This window comes from Microtus oregoni, unplaced genomic scaffold (assembly GCF_018167655.1).
Source record: "Microtus oregoni isolate MIOR12 unplaced genomic scaffold, Mior012 000009F_ref0000495, whole genome shotgun sequence".
In the NCBI taxonomy this organism is placed as follows: domain Eukaryota; kingdom Metazoa; phylum Chordata; class Mammalia; order Rodentia; family Cricetidae; genus Microtus; species Microtus oregoni.
In genome coordinates, this window is record NW_024543068.1 from 14,832,203 (window position 1) to 14,850,001 (window position 17,799).

General features: G+C 46.4%; 1 protein-coding gene across 5 annotated transcripts in view; it reads right to left on the reverse strand.

Moving 5' to 3' along the window:
- Positions 1-17,506, reverse strand: part of Rgs6 (regulator of G protein signaling 6) — a 513,656-nt gene extending 496,150 nt beyond the window's left edge. Inside the window, exon 1 of one of the 5 annotated variants that reach the window (XM_041658039.1) lies at positions 17,055-17,506. The gene's annotated coding sequence lies outside the window, so the exon portion shown is untranslated. Of the gene's footprint in view, positions 1-16,321; positions 16,426-16,710; positions 16,878-17,054 lie in introns of those variants that run through there. The other 4 variants (XM_041658042.1, XM_041658043.1, XM_041658040.1 and 1 more) reach the window with 4 other exon arrangements.
- Positions 17,507-17,799: the final 293 nt, after the last annotated feature.

The following is a 17,799-nucleotide window of genomic DNA, read 5'->3' on the forward strand; positions in this document are numbered from 1 at the left end:
ACAGCTAAAAGGCCTCTAAGACCAGATTCCCTAGACAGAGACTTTGGGAAGCCTAAAGAAGAGACAAACATTGTCTTAGTCAGGGTTTCTGTTACTGTAAAGAGACATGATGACCACAGCAGCTTTTATAGAGGAAAGCATTGATTTGGGGCTGGTTTACAGGTCCAGAGGTTTAGTTCATTATCATCACGGTGAGAAGCATGGTGGTATGCAGGCAGATGTGGTGCTGAAGAAGTCAAGAGTTCTACATCTGGATTGGCAATCAAGAGGAAGTGAGTGCGATACTGGGCCTGGCTTGAGCATTTGAAATCTCAAAGCCCACCCCTAATGACACACTTTTTACAACAAGGCCACACCTCCTAAAAGCACCACTCCCTGTGGGCCTTTTGTGGCCATTTTTGCTCAAACCACCACATCCTGCTCCCTGGTTTGTAGCAATATCATAATGCAAAACTGCATTCAGTACAACTTCAAAAAATTCCCATAGTCTATCACAGTCTCAACTCTGTTTACAAGTCCAAAGTTCAAAGTCTTTTCTGAGATTCATGCAATCTCTTAAATGTAATCATCCCTAAAATCAAAATAAGAAACAGTTCACATACTTCAAACATACAATAGCACAGAATATATACATTACCATTCCAAAGGGGAAGAAAGGGAGCATAGTGAGGAAATACTGGACCAAAGCAAGACCAAAAATCAGCTGGGCAAACTCCAAACTCTGTCTGATGCCAATGTGTTCTTCAGCTCTCCAACTCCTTTCACCTTTAACTGCAACATACATTTTCTATTGGGCTGGTTCCACTCCCTATTAGCAACCTGCCTCCGGAGGTATCCCATGGCTCTGGCATCTTCAACATTTGGGGGTTTCCAAGGCAATCCAGGTTTCACTTTTACAACCCCACATAATGGCCTCTCTAGGCCTCCCTGCAGGATGCCCCTGACATACCTGGCCTCAGCAACTTTTTGAGTCATGGAGGGCAAGTTCATAACCCTGTTCTTGAATCCTGGACTCTAAAGTCAGAATCACGTGGCCAAAACTGCCAAGTTCAGCTGCTTGTTGGGGCTGGAACATGTTTTCTTGTTTAAATACGTTTTTATCAGCTTTCAGTTTTTGATGGTTTTCTTCACTGCTCAAGTCTGGCTGTTCTGTAACTCACTCAGTAGACGAGGCTGGCCTTGAACTCAGAGATCCACCTGTCTTCTCTCCTGAGTGCTAGGGTTAAAGGTGTGCGCCACCAAGCCAGAACCTAAACTTTTAATTCCTTTTCACAAGTTGGAGGCTTAGCTGGATGAGATCCTGCTCTGATGTCTCCACTCCCTTACTCCACTTAGCATCAGGCTTTTCTTTAACCTGTTTATACTTCCTGGTGCCCTTTTCCTCCTCAAACTATACATTTTGTATTCTTCCTTACTCAGCTTGCTCCTTTTCATTATAGATCTGCATAATACTGATCACAAATAACCTAGGACATGGTCAATGATAGGTTGTTTTAATATCTCTTCAACCAATGCAATTAATCTAAAACCCTTCAATTTAGCCTCAGGCAGATATTTTGGACAAGGACAAAATACAGCCACATTCTTCATCATGTATCACAAGAATAATCTCGAGGCCACATACTAATGCTCTTCTCTGAAATCTCTGAGGCCCCCACAGTTCACCCTCAACACCACTCACTCCCTTCCATGTTCCTACTAGGATGGCCCATTAAACCCCATTTAAAATGTCCAGTTGCTTTTCTAGTCTCAACTCCCAAAGTGTGCTATATTCCTCCAAACAGAAACACGGTCAGGCCTATTACAACAATACCCCAGTCCCTGGTTCCAAGGTTGGAGTTTCTATAACTGTGAAGAGACACCATGACCATGGCAACTCTTATAAAGGAAAGCAGTTAACTGGGGCTGGCTTACAGGTCCAGAGGTTTAGTCCAGTATCATCATGGTGAGAAGCATGGCAGAATGCAGACAGACAGGATGCTGGAGATGAAGCCAAGAGCTCTACATCGGCATCAGCAAGCAGCAGGAAGCGAGTGAGATACGGGGCCTGGTTTGAGCATTTGCAACCTCAAAGACCACCCTCAATGATACACTTCCTACAACAAGGGCACACCTACTCCAACAAGGCTGCATCTCCAAATTGTGCTGCTCCCTATGAGTCTATGGGGCCATTTTCATCCAAACCACCACAAACGCAAAGACAAATTCAGAGCCTCTGACAATAATAACTACTGGGAACCCCACTCTCACCAGACCTCATCTCAAAGACTCTGCTTCCTCAGTTCCTATTACCGAATGCATCAGGTGTGGCTTTCAGTAAGAGAGTTACAAAGCTTAGGAAAAGGCAGAGGGGGTTGGGGAGATGGCTTAGTGGGTCAAGTGCTAGCTGTACAGTCATGTAGACCTGGGCTTAATCCCCAGCTCAAGAGGTATGCACCTGGATTCTCACAGCTGGGGAGGTAAAGACAGGAAGATTGTCAGGGCTTACTGGTCAACCAGTCCAGTCAGTTGATGAGCTCTGGATTCAGTAAGGGACCATGTCTCAAAACAAGGTAGAGAACAATAAAGAAAGACACTTGACATTGATCTCTGGCCTCTGCTTGCATGCACATGCACGTGTATGAACATGTCCCATGCACACACACAAAGGCAGGGAAGAACACACTCTGAAGAGACAGTAGCCATCAGAGTCAGACTCTCTAGACACAAATGTGGAAAATAAATCACCATCTAACAGGAAATTTAAAATAACTGATTTTAAACATTTAACTCTGTTTCTGTCTGTCTCTCTGCCCCTCTCTCTCTCTCTCTCTCTCTCTCTCTCTCTCGTGTATGTGTGTGTTTGAGCACACTTGTGAGTGCCTGCTGAGGCCAGAAGAACATTGGTTTCCTGGAGTCAGTGTTACAGGAAGTTATTAGTCACCTGATGTGTGTGCCAGGAACGAAGTTGGGTCTTCAGGAAGAGCAGCAAGTTCTTTTAACTGCTAAGCCATCACTCCAGCCCCAATAACTATGATCTTAGAAAAAGCAAATGAAAATGAAAGCAGAGGAGCTGAAACTCATAGGAGGAAAGCAAAATAAAAGGGAAAAGAAAAAATAAAGAGACTTCCTCCTTTGCAAAGGAAAGACGGAAAGTCTCAACCATCTTAACAAGGATGCATGCCTCTCACAGCCTCTGCACAAGTAAAACGGCCACAGAAGAAAGATTTGGTGAGCTTGAAAATCCCCGGACTAAAAACATGCAAGGAAAAAATGTTTACTGTAGAACACTTCAGACCTGTGGAATATCATCATCGTGGGCAGACTCAGTCAGAGATGTAGAAGAAAGGGACAGGCACACAAGACCTTCTGACAGAACTTCTCCAAGCTAACAGCAAACAACCAACCCCCAGTCCAGGAGGGCTAAACACACCAATCAGGATAAATACTCTCTCTCAAAAAGAAAACCATTCTGTGCTTAGGCCGTCAGGTAGAGTTCTTGATGTTTGACAGATGATGGGGGCGAAAATCTCACTAAAGAATTCTACATCCAGCAAAACTCCCTTTCTCAAAAATGAAGAAAAATAAGAACATTTTCAGGTAAGCAAAAACAAAAAATGAGTCATCGGAGGGGCTGCCAAGCCAGAGATGGGGAGATAAGTCATTCAGGCAGAGGAAAAGTGAGCCAGAAACTCTGACCTGCCAAAGGAGAGCACTAGAGAAGGGACGATGGCAAGGCAACACCTTTAGCTAAACTAGTGATGTGTGTGCCTGTGGCCCCAGCACTGGGGAGCCTAAGACAGGGGACTGTGAGTTCAAAACCAGCCTGGGCAACAGAGAGAGACCCTGTCTCAAAAAAGACAAAAAAAAAAAAAAACAGAAGAAAGAATTTCATTTTCTTATCTTAATTCATCTACAAGAAATAAATAGACCCTTTATTTTGGGAACTACCCACCAGGCAGAAAAGTTTAAAGACTGGCACATTAATGCCCAACCCTTGACCCCAAAACAAAGGTCAATAAAATGAGAGCTAATGGGTCCTCAGCCTGCTGCTTGATTTCCTATGTTCTGCAAGCAAAGGGTGGCTTTCTTTCTTTCTTTCTTTCTTTATTTATTTATTTTGTTTTCTTTTGTTTTTCGAGACAGTGTTTCTCTGTAGCTTTGCAGCCTGTCCTGGAACTAGCTCTTATAGACCAGGCTGGCCTTAAACTCACAGAGATCCACCTATCTCTGCCTCCTGAGTCGAGTGCTGAGATTAAATACATGTGCCACTACTGCCTGGCTTGTGGCTTTATCTCTTAAAAATGGCTGGAAAATGTTGAAAGAAGGTTATTTTATTTTATGGCCCATGAAGATTATATGAAATCAAAATTTAGAACTCTATATAAAAATTATAAATAAATACTCACTTGCTTACTTGTGATTTGTGGCTGCTTTTGTACAAGGACAGACTGAAAAACTGGCAGTGTACAGTCCACAGAGCTCTGCATATTTAGTCTTCAGCCCTGTGTATCACGTAATGTCCCTTTTGGAAAAACAAGAGCAAGGATTTTCTTTATCATAAAATGGCACTGAGGTCCACAGAGGTTGGACTCTAACCTCTCCTGGCTAGTGACCGAGATAATGAGAGACCCGAGATCCTGAGGCTGTCACTGTTACTCCTCTCGCAGTGTGTAAGGGTGGGATGAGAGCGAGACCCTCTCACATTGCTGTCTGAAGGGACTGCAGAAGTAACATTTTATTTTTCTCTCACTTCCCATGAAAGAGGGCGTGATGGCTGCAGAAGAGATGGGAGGGACAGAGATGCCTCGCCAGTCTTTATTCAGAAGAAACAGACTAGGAGGTAAAGAAAATGGCACCTTCCCAGGGGACCCAGGGAGAAAAGCATTCTTTCGTTGTTGTTCTTTCTTTCTTTTTCAAATATTATCTTTAGTCCTCGGGATATCATTGTTTTTCTTTATTTTTCTAAGAGCAGATACAAACCAGGTGTGATGGCACAAGCCTGTAAATTCAGCACTTTGGAGGTAGAGGCAGAAGGATCAGAAGTTCAAGGTCATCCACTTGGGGTGTTAAAAGGCTAAGCAAGTCATGGCACTCTCTATCCAGCCTGATAACCTGAGTTCGAATCTCAGAATACATAAGGAGGAAGATAAGAACTGACTCCCTGAAGTTGGCCTCCACACAGGCATTATGATATGCGAGGGCAGCGCACACTCACACATATGCACGTGCACACACACATGTGCACACACACGCTCACACACATGCACACACGTGTGCGCACGCACACACTATAAAATACAATTTTTCAAAGTTTGTCAATCAGGGGAAAAAAAGGTAAACCAGTGTCTTCATACCTTCAAACTAAGAATTTAAATGCAACACATAGGGCTGGAGGAATGGCTCATAAGTTAAGGGCACTTGTTCTTCCAGAGAACCCAAATGCAGTTCCCAGCACCCATGTTGGGCAGCACTACCAGGTCAGAAAGGAAGACAGCAAGAAATAACAGAGCTGCCCCACACCATACCTTGGTGGTGGTGACCAGGTTGCACTTGTAGGGTGGCCAAGAAGCCAGCGGCTGGGTTCAGCACTGTGTCCAGCACTCAATCTGCATTTTCTCACCATCACTAGATGAGAGAACTGAAAATGGAATTGGAATTGAGACTGACCATTAAATGAGTGCTTTGCTATATCTTCTAAGAGTTGGGAAGTTTTTCAACTCTTATGAAAATTCTCAGAACCCTTACAGTAGCTGAAATCCCCTCATGGATTCTTTTGTTTTGATGTTTTTCGAGGCAGGGATTCTCTATGTAGCACTGGCTGTCCTGGAACTCACTCTGTAGACCAGGCTGAATTCATAGATCTGCCTGCCTCTGCCTCCTGATTAAAGCCATGTGCCACCACCACCTGGCACGTTTGTAATAATTTTCTGCCCAGTTAACACTACCCAAAGCCCTCCAGCTTGCCTTCTCTACTTTTTCCCTTGAAGAGGATGGGGGTATGGCCTGCTGTAGCCAGGGTGTGCCAAACTAGACAACAAGGACCAAAGCCCTTCCCTGGGACTAAGATAAAGATATTTCTCTAGGAGGTAACTGTTCTCGGGACTGTACAAGAATATTAGTGACCGTCTTAAGGCAAGAGAGCTGCTAACATATCTTATGTCCCTGAATCCAACCATGCCTGACTCCTCAAATAATTCAGAAGTATTTAATGTTTTTCTTGGAATGTTTGGTTTTTACTGAGTTCAGTTGGGGTATTTTGGGTTGGGATGAGGAGATGGTGTCTGCATCCAAGAGAGCCTTGAATCATCACCATCGCTGCCATTACTCATATATTGGTGGCATTCAAGTCCCTCTGAAAAGCGACCTGTGATTCTGACCTTGTCAACCACAATCCATCTTCGTGTATTCAACAACAGAGCCAATCCCAACCACAGGAGACTCCCAGCCAAGAATTCCCAAGAAACCATGTTCAACTAGAACTGGCCTATCTTCAAATACATATCTGCTAGTCTACTGGTCATTTCTCTTAAGGAATATTGGAAAAATTTTTGCAAATGGTACTTAGAAACAAATATCTTAAATTGAGATGAGGAGGGGAGCTACATCACAGATGGTAGGCAAGTGGAGTGGGTTTCACAGAGAAACTTTTGAAAGATAAAAGAAGCCAAGGGGGAGAAATGGGGACTTGAAATTGACACCATATGCTTTAGTGGGGTGCTAAATACTCTATGTATTGGAGAAAGGTATCTGGGGATTTCCTTGTCAGCCTTATCAAGTAAGTTAAATAAAGCCATGTAAACGTTTAACTATGCCTCCCTGGAGCCACAGGTAGACCTACAGTGGTCAATCCCCTCTAAGTCTGGTGCTTTTAGATGGAGGCTGAGAGTTCTGGGCTGACTGTCATAAGGCAAAGTCTCTTGCAAGCATTGTGCTGAATGAGATGCAGATCCCAAAAAGCAGCCCAACGGCAGTGAACAGGGTCTGCGGCGTTCCCACCTCCACTGCCCAGTGAAGCCGAGGAAGGCAAGATGTCACTTGTCATCTTCCATTTTCATAACAAAAGTTTGTTAATTGTTGCTTTACCTACAAGTCAGATTTTCCCAGCCCCGAGTCCTCTGAACTATGAAGTTCATTAATGCCAGATGTATTTAAGAACCTATATGGGGGAGGAGAATGCTGTATTCTCATACACCCCTTGCTCTTTGCCACTCTGTCCTTCCATTCATATTGAGATGCCTGTGGCCTGTAGCCTGGCCCCATCCTAGACCCCTCAGTCCCAAGCTCCAGTCGGCCTCTTCAGTGAAAACTCCCAGTGGGTGGACCCTCTCTCCACTCCATCTTCCTAGGATTCCTTGATTGTCTTCTACTCATCTTTCTATGAAATGTAAGCATTACTAAGCATCTAGAAAGGAGCCATTCATTGGCTGTGTTACTGACTCCCTGAATGATAGGGGCGGGAGGAAAGGAGGACAAGGAGCCAAAAGAACAGTAGACCCTGCACGCCACAGTAACAGGGGGTAGGGAACTCCCACCCCAGCCCAGTGACTAATGTCTGCTGGTCACCGGCTGTTTCAGGAGATGCCGGTATGCTCCACCTGGCTACAACAGTCTTCACAGCCCTGTCCTGCCCTAGCAAAGAACCCACATTGGTTAATATTGTCTTTGTTGTCTCCTGCCCCAAACCCAGAAGCCAAGTCCTAAATTTCCTGCCACACTGACAATGCAAGTGTCTTCTCCCAAAACAGAAAAACCTACGATAACTGATGTGGCCGTTTCTGGGAAAGCATCCTCTCTCTTCTGACTGGCTGCTAAATCGGCCTTTGCATTAGGATATAAGGGTAGGAAAACAAGGGTGCTTCCTGCTTGGCTTGGGATCTGAATGCATTGCATTAGCATTTCCCTAGCCGGTTAAGGACAAGCCACTGAACTGTGTTTGTTTGTTTTCTAGAGAGGTTACAAACACTCAGAACACTACCATTTCAAACAAGTATTGCTCTGGATTGTAAGCAAACACAAATCCTTCCGACTGGATTCATGATTAAGCATACAAGAGCAGGGCTTTCTGCGCATCACACCCCCTAACCTTTAGAGCAGACCTCCCCTGTCTACAACTCTTCCAGCCCAGGAGGCCAGCATCAGTGGCCCATCACTGTCACACCTGGATGGCTGCTTGGGTTTCAGGAAGGAAGCAGAAGGAAGTACAACCTGGTGTGACAGCGGCACAGGGTGATCTCAGGAGGCTGAAGCAGGAGGCAGTTTGCTCTAAGAAAAAGAAATCTCCAAGATAAAGGCATGATGGGAAAGGGAGAAGAAACATTGCTGAGTACCATGTCTCTATTTTAAAAGGTGTCGGAGGGCCGTATTTTAAGAAAACTAGATTTAAATGCATGTCTTTCTGGGAGGGGAAAGCCTAGTGTATGCTGATTACAAAGCAAGCATGTTTAAAGAAAATCACAGTTGAAGTCCTAGGTGAAAGGACACCCACTGGCTCCCCACTTCCCTGACCTACTTAGTCCTGTTACAGGCTTCAGCGGCAACCTGTTTTAATGCTTCTTCCTTTGTCCGTTTTACCTATCGTTCTTAATTACTATGAACCAGAAGCTGCAGCAGATGCTGAAGTTCTTCCAGGGAAGAAAGGAATCCCTGCTCTCCTGGTATGAATATCCTTGTGGAAGGAGACCCACAACATATAAACGTCTCTGAGATGGGGCCAGGAGGCAAATGGTGCTGGGGGTGGGGCGGGGACAGTAAAGAGCCCCAGAGTGCCGTTCCACCCACCATGAACTAGGGGGGTTTTATTAGAAAGGTTTTATGTTAGTTTGGGTTTTTGTGCTGGGGACCAAACACTGACTTTAGACATGGTAGGCATATGCTCTACTATTGAGCCATAACTCTAGCCAATTACAGCAGCTTTTCCTCTAAAAGTAAATACGAACAACATCAGGACCAACCATTATCACCATCTCCCACCTGAAAAAACCATGCTGCTGTCTCTCTCTGTTTTGACTTTTCTTCCTAGTTTTTAAAGACTATCTCCTTGCCATCTGTCTGAATTTTCTCTCTCTGAACTAATTGTGTCATATGCACGTCTTGTCTTCTACCTTGTGAATGAGAATTCCTGGAAAGACACCATGTCTCCGAGTCCGACTGATGAACTAGAGCGGCAAAGGTGTGGGGAGGTTGGAATGTTGCAGATTCGGAGCCTACTTGCCTTATCTTGGGCTAGTTTTTAGCCCCTGAAATGGCCATTCCTTGCCCACCTCTGTGCTGGACCTAGCAGTTTTTACCTGCTAGTCACAGATTTAAAACCTTCTTGGAATCTATTACTAACTTAGCAGACCTCTAGTTCCTACCCCCCCCAAAAGCCAAGACTGTCATCAAATAGCATTTGAGCCTACCAGAAAGATTCCCCCATTTTACCATGACTATCTCTCTGCTGCTTTCACTGCGAACCTGGAATGTGGGGTAAGCAAGCTCCAACTTCCCCGGCCATAGTCACTCAAACCTGGCTCCAGAATAAACCGTCTTTTATTCCCTTTGAGATAAGAGCTCTGTGTGTGTGTGTGTGTGTGTGTGTGTGTGTGTATGTGTGTATGTGTGTGTATGTGTGTGTATGTGTATCTATGAGAGTGTGTGTATATGTGTGTGTGGTGTGTGTATGTGTGTTTGAGTGTGTGTGGTGTGTATGTGTGTGTGTCTATGTGTGTGTGGTGTGTCTGTGTGTGTGTGGTGTGTGTGTATGTCTGTGTGTGTGGTGTGTCTGTGTGTGTGTGGTGTGTGTGTGTATGTCTGTGTGTGTGGTGTGTCTGTGTGTTGTCTGTGGTGTGTGGTGTGTGTGTGTGTGTGTGTGTGTGTGTTTGTGTGTGAATACCCTCTACTTGCTGACAACAAGCCTGCTCTGTAAAATGCCATCCATTCCTAAGAAGTCACTAAAGTACTTTCTGTTACTTCCCTATTCATGCCTACCTCATCTACAAAATGAATGAGAGCATCTCCAGGGGAAGGTCTCTGTTTATCCCCCAACTTGAATACAACACAGACTTAGGAGTCAGAGAAGATCCGAGTCTAAGCCAGGAGCAGTGGTGTGGGCCTGAAGTTCTAGTTACTTGGGAGATAAGAATTAATTGAGCCTACAAGTTCAAGACCAGTCTGGGAACATAACAAGACACAATGGCACAGGAAATAAATAAACTCTGAGTTAATACAGTAAGTATGAAATTATAACCACTCCACTCACATCCACAGCCAGAGTCGTCTACCCATGCTGCCCATCACTGCCCAGGCACTGCATCAACACCAGCCCATCCCTCCTTCCTTTAACCCCATGTAGCTGAGGCAGTCTCAAGGCAGATGCATAGGTACCAGTGTTTTCACCTCCATCTCTGCCTTTAGTCTCAAGATGTAGAAGCATCTTAGCAGCTACAAAGGAGGTTGGGCCTGCTCTGCCCTCTCCCACATGGATGTCTGACCATTTGCCTTCCACATGCCTTCTCTAGTCCCAACAATGGAACTGTGAAGATGGACTTGAGAGGGACTCGGTCCCTCCAGTGCCAGACTGATACCGTTTAGTCCTTGGCAAGAACAAAAAAAGACTCATTATTCCAATATGAATATCTACGTCTCCAAAGACTCACAGTTAAAACACTGGGCCTGTAATCCCAACTGCTCAGGCGGCTAAGAAAGAAGATCCAAAAGTTCAAGGCTTGCCTGGACCACAGAGTTTGTCCAAAGCTAGACTCGGTAACTTAAGCAAACCCTGCTTCAAAAGAAAAAGTGGGAAGAAGTCTGGGGCATAGTTCAATGGCAGAGTACTTGCCTAGTAGGAACAAGGCCCTGAATTCAATCCCAAAAACACGCACTCACACACACACACACACACACACACACACACACACACACACGTGCGCGCACTAAGAAATATTTGTATAAAATATCTGTCTTAGTTATGATTTCTATGACTGTGATAAAGCACCAAAACCAAAAACAACTTAAAGAGGAAAGGGTTTCGCCTCCAGATCACAGTCCAATCATCAAAGGGAGTCAGGGCAGGACCCTGGAGGCGGGATCTGATGCAGAGACCATGGAAGGGTGCTGCTTAGAGGCTTGCTCTTCATGGCTGGCTCAGCCTTTTTTCCTATAGAACCTAGGCTTACCTGCCCAGAGGTGGGTACAGACCACAGTGAGCTAGACCTACCCCTGCCTCCCCAGTAATCATTAAGAAAATTCCCTACAGACTTGCCTACAGGCGATCTGGTAGAGGCATTTTCTAAACTGGGGTTCTTCTTCCCAAGTTATTCTAGCTGTGTCAAGTTGATAAAAAGTCAACCAGGAAAGGAATGTGTTCCTGCACGATAGAGCCATCCGCTCACTTCTCAGGAGGCTCTGTCCACGGTCCTGTGCCATCGGTCTCACCTACTCAGGAGGGTGGAGTTGTTGTGCTTCTTTTACAGATGAAAAACTTAAATTTCAAAGCTACAGTTCAAAGGCTAGGAGATACCTCTCACACTGCCGTCGGAGCAAGCAGCAGTGGTTTGGTTTTCTGTCTGGGCTCTGGGCCAGCCCAGTCACAGTGGAGGTAATGCCGGTGTCTTGGGAACTTCCAGAGAATTCCACTACTGCTACTTCACGTTCCTGCAGGAGACCTCATCTCAGCAGGTTTTGAGAACCTCGTTAGCAGGCACACAACCTATCGGGGTGACAGATACTAGAGAGTAAGAAACTCTTCCATGGTTCCAATTAAAGGCAGATTTACCAGACTACCCAGAAGAGCCAAGACATCTCCATAGCAACTGATTTTAATAACCAGAGTTAAAAGACCGACTCATTTGCCCAATCAGGTATTTACGTTTTTTAAACGTGTGTGTGTGTGTGTGTGTGTGTGTGTGTGTGTGGTGCACATGTGTGTGTGTGGGTGTGAGCGTGCGCGTGTACAGGTGGGTGTGAGCACACACATGCCCATGTGGAGGCCAGAAGTTGGTGCCAGGCACTTTCCTCTAGCCACTCTGACATTGATGTTACGTGGATCCTTCTATCTCTATCTTTTTTATTTTTAATTACAGTTTTATTTGTCATGTATGTATATGGGGGGAGCACGCATGTCACAGAGCACATACGGAGAACAGAGAACGATTTTGTGGACTCAGTCCTCACTTGTCACCTTGTATGCCCAGGAATCGAACCCAGGGCATCAAGGCAGGCAGGATGCTCCTTTCCCCACTGAGTCATCTTGCCAGCCCTCCAACTTATTTTTGAGACAGAGTCTCTCTGAACTTGGAGCTCATCAAATTATGTAGACAGGCTAGGGCTTCTGCCTCCCACCACCACCCCCGCCCTGTCTCTGCCCCTCCAGTGCTGGGATCACAGGCATAGGTCACTGTACCAGGCTTTGTGTGAGTGCTAGGGTTTGGAACTCTAGTCATCCTGCTCGTGTGGCAAGCCTCTCCACAGTCCAGTCAGAAAATACGCTCAAAGTTTCCAATAGATAATAAGTGTTCCCTATGTGTCTAACATCCAGATAGAAGGAAGGGGCTTTCTGTTCAGTACAGAACTAGAGACGGATGAGCAAAAGGTCTAAATGACCCATGGCAGCCACCTGGAACCCCTCACTGACTGGATCACCTGCCTATCACGGGCAACCAGAAGGGCTCAGTGTAAGGAGCATGAAGGAGCACCTCCCTTCAGGACCAGGAAGGCCTGGGTCTGGCTTCTGATGCTACTGCTTACTAGCTCTGGGTTCAAGCGACTTTGTTAGTTCTCTAAGCCTTAGTTTAGCCCACCACAAAGTGGACACCCATCTTGCAGATGGCATGTATGTCTCTGATGAGCATGGCTCTGACTTCTGAGGTGCTGCTTTATTCGTTACTTTCACAGCTTATGTCATGACTAGTGAACTTCCTATTCCTTTTCAGGAAAAGTCTTCCTTCAGGATCCAGGGGGAATGAATTCCAGGACCCCCCCCCCCGATACAATCCTGGACCCTCAGGTCCCTGAAGTCTAATCTTCACGCACTCCTTTGCGTTCACCAAGGTGTCTCTAGGTTAGTTCCAATAATGAACACAACGCAGGTATTAGTATTTAACAGAGAGTGGCTAAACTGTATCAGTTAGGGAATGATCTAGCTTCATTTCTGTTGCTATGATAAAATACCCGGACCCCCAAAAAATACTTTTAGGAAAAGGGGCTCTGTTTTAGTTCACAGTTTCAGAGGGACTTGAATGCCACAGTTTCAGAGCTTGAGAAAGTTGGTCCCAGCACATCCAGAGTCAAGAGAACAAATGCATGCACGCTTAATACTCAACCGGTTTCCCCTACTCTGATAAAGATAACACCCCAAACCAGGGAATGGGGCTACTCACTTCCAGTCTGGAACCTCTCCATCAATGAAGGCAACTAAAACTATCTTCCACAGCCACGCTCAAAGACCAGTGGTTCTTAAACTGTGGGTCATGACCCATTGGGGGGGGGTTGAATGGTCTTTTCACAGGGGGTCACCTAAGATTATTGGAAATATCAGATATGTACATTATGATTCATAACAGTAGCAAAATTACAGTTATAAAATAGCAGCAAAAATAATTTTATGGGTGGGGGGGTACCATGACATGAGGAACTGTATCAAAGGGTCATAGCATTAGGAAGGTTGAGAACCATTGTCTTAGACCAACCTGATCTAAATAATCTGTCACTGAGGCTCTCTCTCCAGGTAATTCTAGGTTGTGTCAAGTCGACAATTAAAACTGATCATCATAAGTTGGGCTGTACATGTTCACAACCAATGCGTGTTTTTTTTTCTGAATAATTTTGATCAGCAGTTGGTTGAATGAGGAACCTACAAATACAGAGGGCCAACCAAGTGGCAGAAAATGAGTCACCTCTTATGGAACTCTAGAACGTAGCTGAGAGGCATTTGGTTCAAGGTTTACAATGTCTCAGGCCTGTAGTCCTAGTTATTTAACTCAAACCGTTAAGGTTACTGTTGGGTTCAATTGCGTATGCGCAAGCAGTCTTCCAATCCCTGCTGATTGAAGTACTGGGTTACAAGACTAATAATTACTCTTACTACAAGCTCCATGGTCCTAAATTCTGGGTGTTTATTCTCTATCTTGACTAGAAAGTTTTCCTCCCATGGAAAAGACTGGTATTGGTTCAGCCAGTGTTCCCCGAACACCGACAGAAATGGCATGGCAGGCAGGTACCGGGAACTTGATGGCTGGGGACAGTGGGAGACTTTGGCACCGAAAGGGTTATCTTCCCTGGTCTCATGTGGTCAGAAGAGGCAGACACTGGTAGAGTCTCAGACTAACTCCAGGTGGAATAAATCAGAAGCACTGGGGTGAGGGGGCCGAGCCCAGCTGTCTGTTTGAATAATCCCTCTTCAAACAAAGATCACCCTCATCAAATGTCAAGGCAGCACACAGGCCATAAGCTCCCTGAGCTAAACCTGAAGGTGTCCCCTGCCCTTCCAGAAGAGCGGACAGACAAACTGCAGCCACAACTCAGGTCTACCACCTGAACGGCCAACCTCATTTCTGCTGCTTTACTTCCTAAATCTGTAGGGGAGTCCCAGGCCCTCCCAGCTTGGAGCACAAACACTGGTTTCCAAAGGGTAGAGAAACAGACAGTGGACTATCTTTGAAAATGAGGACCGTGAATGAAAATGAAAACCTGATCTATCGAAACCGCCTAGGATATTAGCAGTTATTCCCCAAGCCTTTGACAAAGCATATGTTCTATTCATAAGACTTGAAAATCTGGGGGAGCCCCGTGAAAACTTAACATCTGGAGGAACGTAGTTAAAAATGTCAACGGCTGTGTCACCCTCTGTGGGGCACTGCAGAGAGACTATTTTTCTCCCCAAATTGTTTCCAATAGATAAACATCACTTCTCTAATGAAGAGGGAGAGTAAAACTGGATTTTTGGCCATTTTCTATCCACATGATTCCCCGTGAAGGTTTATTTTGCATTTCTATTTCTTTCTATACAGCAGGACAGTATGTATAGTAATTATTTATATGGTACCATATGTTACAAGGAGGGGGAATTCATTAAATATATTCTTCCAGCTGCCCTGAAAATAAATGAGGAGGTTAAATGCATTCCTAGGTACAAAGCACTGAGAATTAAGACAAGCTGTGAAGCTAAAGAAAAAAAAATAATAATCCCAGTATTGAGTCCTCTGAGAGGATCCCTTTTGGAAAAAAAAAAAATATGTGGCAAACAGCTTCTTCCTCATATCTCCATTTTTAACCCCTGGAATGTGCAGCAGTTCCTGGTAAAGTCTTAGAGTTCAGGAAATAAAAACATATGGAAGAAAACCAGAGACACAGGGACCAGAAGGCTCCTACATTCACCCACACTCCCATCCCTGTGGGATAGTAAGATGTTGACAATTACTGGCAAATTCCATTGTCCAATGCATCCTCCCCCCCACCTCGCCGAGAGTAATGTTTACTCACTTAAAAATATTTATGCTGGATATCTGATTTCATAAATCATAAACAAATAAGTCTTCTTTAGAGAGACATTGCAGCCACACAGGCATCCTTGTCCTGTCACACTTGATGTGACCAATTGATTGCTTCAAAGAAAAATGTACACTTTTTATACCGAAAGTCTCTCAGCAGAATAAGCTCAGTGAATGCTCACTGAAATTTCACAAGGAGAATGGGAAATAAAGTTAAGAGCCAATAGAAAGACTACGGAAAGGGAAACTCCAAAAGCTATCTCCTCCGCCAAAATACCTCCCCAGGCTGACATTTCTGAAGTCTGAAGCTGCTTTCCTGAAAGGAGGAGTTGGTGGGAGGAGGTTTTCCCCATACTCGAGCTTACAGTACACAAGATCACCTCGGAATCTACACGATTTAGTTTCACACTGGTCTCAGTTTATCCTCTTGGCTCACCTGGCGCACACAGGCTTTGGTTTATAAAGGCTTCTGTGGGGACCGACCCGTTTCCCTTGGACCTCGGCTTTGATGGGGTAGTCCCATCTAATGCCAAGTTAGTACGTTAAGAGCAAGGGTAAAGGACACAGGACTCACTGAAACTTTCTCCAGCAGCCCAGATCCAACGCCACATAATCACCCTCATACCTACTTGTAAAAATTGTCCTGTAAGAGCCTTGCTTATATTGTGTTAACCTTGACAGTAAAGGTATTCGACGCATCAGGCACGAACTTGCTACCCCGTTCTGTAACACTCTGATAAACACACCAGCCCCGTTATTTACTCTCCCATCCTTCCCCGGCGAGAAAAGGATCTAAATAAAAATGGGATGACTTCCTACTGGTTGACTTTGAAGTTTTACTTTGGGGGTGCTAACGGGTATTGATCAGAACTTACCTACAGGTCCAGATCCTAAGCAGGCACCAATGCTGAGGGAATAATTCCAAACCAACGACATTCAAAACATCTTCAATTTATTTGCAGACTAGAAATACGACTTGTCTCAACGAGAGAGAAAACGCTCCCACTTGTCAAATTAAAAAAGAATGAAAACTCACAGTTTTCCTCTGAACAAATTTAAATTTTCTGGGTCACTTGCCTCATCTCACTTTTTAAGCAGCCTGACCGGCTCCGGGAGGCTACCAACTGTCTGCGAAGACTATTCCCAAGCCGCAGACCTTACCACCCGCCCCTGCCTACCTCACCTCAGCACCAAGCCTCGCCCTTCCAACCCACAGACCAGGAGCTTATACACAGGAAAAGTTGCTGGAGGTAGACTTCCCCACCTGCGCTGTCGGATCCGGATGCCTGGGAAGAAGAGAAAAGCTACCGGGCCGCACGCCCTCCAGGCCCAGGAGCTGACCGCGTCCCACCCCAAAGACAGGAAGGCGATTTCTAAGCAGACCTGCACCCATCCCACTCAAGTCCGCACGCCAGCTCGCCGAGTCACTTACGTAAGCTCGCCTCGCACAGTCCCAAACTGCAGACACACACCCGCACCTGTCACGCATCCGAAATGGACAAGCGCCCACCCCCCGAGGGATGCAAGCTACACAGATCGGGGCGCGGTGCGGTTTCCATTTCTTTTCCCCGCTTCTTTTCTTGTCCGATTTTGTCTAACCACAATTACCTTAACAACCGAAGAATTGTCCCGACTCGCACCGGTGTCTCAGTTTCTCTCCTAAAGCCCGGCTGGCGCCCGGAGCATGATAAGGCTCAAGAACCAGGGAGCCGCCAGCTCTCAGGGGGCTGATTCCGTCCGGGCGCTGCTCTCCCGGGTGTCGCCTCCTCCTCTTCGGTCACTCTCCCCGGTGGCGACCGCAGGGGGCTCAGCGAGCAGACTGTGCAGCCCCAGGCCCGGGAGGAGGTGCGGCGGGTCGCATGGTGCCAGGGCGCGGGGCTCTCGGGGTATCTCCCTGGCCCCTCGCCGGCCGGGGCTGGATCCGCCCCCTCGGCACCCGCAGCAACAGGGACCCTGGGGCGCCCCCGGGCGGAGCTCTTGGCCACCCGGCGGGGCCGATCGCCAAGGAACTGCCCGGAGTCGCGCAGCCCAGGCGCTCAGCACAGTCGCTGCCGCAGCGGCGCCCGCTGTCGGGGACCCAGAGCAGCTGCAGCCCCGCTGCCGCCGCGCACCTGGGCGCCCGCACCTGGCCTGAGCCACGCGCTGCGAGCGGGACCCTGTCGCCTTGAGTGCGAGCGTCCCTAGGGCGCCGCCACCAGGCTCACCTGTCCCAGCGCCGCCCAAGGTGTCGATCAGGCTCTGTGAGGCAAGTGGGGGAGATCTGTAGATTCCTGGCAACCGAACAGCCGCCTAGAAAACCGAGAGGGACTGTCTCAAACAAGCCAAGGCTCCTCTAGTCGCTGCGAGGCTGAGC